We start from the raw sequence: 1,212 nt of genomic DNA, 5'->3' as shown, positions 1-1,212 counted from the left end.
CCCACTGACAGTCCCGTTCGAAAGAGCCCAGCGTGTAGGACAGAGACAGACCCTGGGCAGTAACATACTGAAACGAAGGGCAGCGATTCACCCGTGGTTTGCAGTGGGTGATTTACACAGGTGTGCTGGAGCATATTATTCCAGGGGATTTGGAGTAGAAAGGACCCTCCCAAGCACACACACAGCCCCGGGCCCCTCTGCTGTGCCGGTGCAGGGGAAGCCGGTGGTGCCCCGAGCAGCTCCGCACGCCTGGAGCAGGAGGAGCGCACCCGAGAGCACCGGCGGGTTGATCTGACCTCTTGAAGGCGAGTGGGGCGACTGCAGAGGGTTGTGCTGCAGGGACGGGCAGGGTTGTTCTGCACCTGGAGGAGGTGACAGGTCACAGGTTGCACTCTGGGGACCTCTGAGAGCTCTGTTGGGGACCCCTTCCCTCTGCGGCCCTGGGGCGGCAGGAGATGCCCCTTGGGCTGGTGTTTCTGCTGCTCGTGCTCAGGCAGCTCGTCAACTGTTCCCATTTCTCCAGGAGCAGAAGCTTCAGGCAGTAAGATTAACTTGATGGCTCATATGAAGTGATTTAATAAATACGGCATAGATGTGAAGAAAAAGAGAAATTTTATCTCCCTCTCAGGCAACACAGAAATAGGCCATTTGTTCAGCCCAAGCAATCTAATTATGTTCTTCAAATACAACTGGAAGAATTTTAAAGATAATTTAAATACCTTGTGTGACTCATTCGTCTTTTAACCGAGCAGACCGTGCGGTTGTTTACCACTCGGGTACTGCTGTGGCAGGATTTCCTGGTCTTTTCAGAAAGCTCAGGCTGAACCCAATAGCTTCTATCCAAGATGAACCCCAAATAAAAACAACCCCTTCCCAATACTTCTCTAATTAATGAATGTTGCTAAGCCAGCAGAATCTGTACTGGCATCTGTAATTTCTCTTAAAAGGATTAAGTAGATGGTAATACGGCAAGTCTCCGGGAGAGCAGCTCACGAGATTTTACGTATGGGACTGATGTTGTGTCAGCGCTGCTGAAGCAAGCAGCTGTGGTTCATTCAGCCCATGAGCCCCTCTGCCGTCGGCTCAGTCCCAGCCCCTGGCCTGGAGGGGGGCTCTGGCCTGGCACCCAAATGCCACTCATCAGCCCAGGCTGGGGCATTTCGGGTGCTGGTCTGGGCTCTGGAGCTCATGGCTGGACATCAAGTGTTTTGC

The sequence above is a fragment of the Strix uralensis genome, chromosome 6 (genome assembly GCF_047716275.1).
Source record: "Strix uralensis isolate ZFMK-TIS-50842 chromosome 6, bStrUra1, whole genome shotgun sequence".
NCBI classification, from domain to species: domain Eukaryota; kingdom Metazoa; phylum Chordata; class Aves; order Strigiformes; family Strigidae; genus Strix; species Strix uralensis.
Note: the sequence above shows the minus strand (reverse complement) of the source record.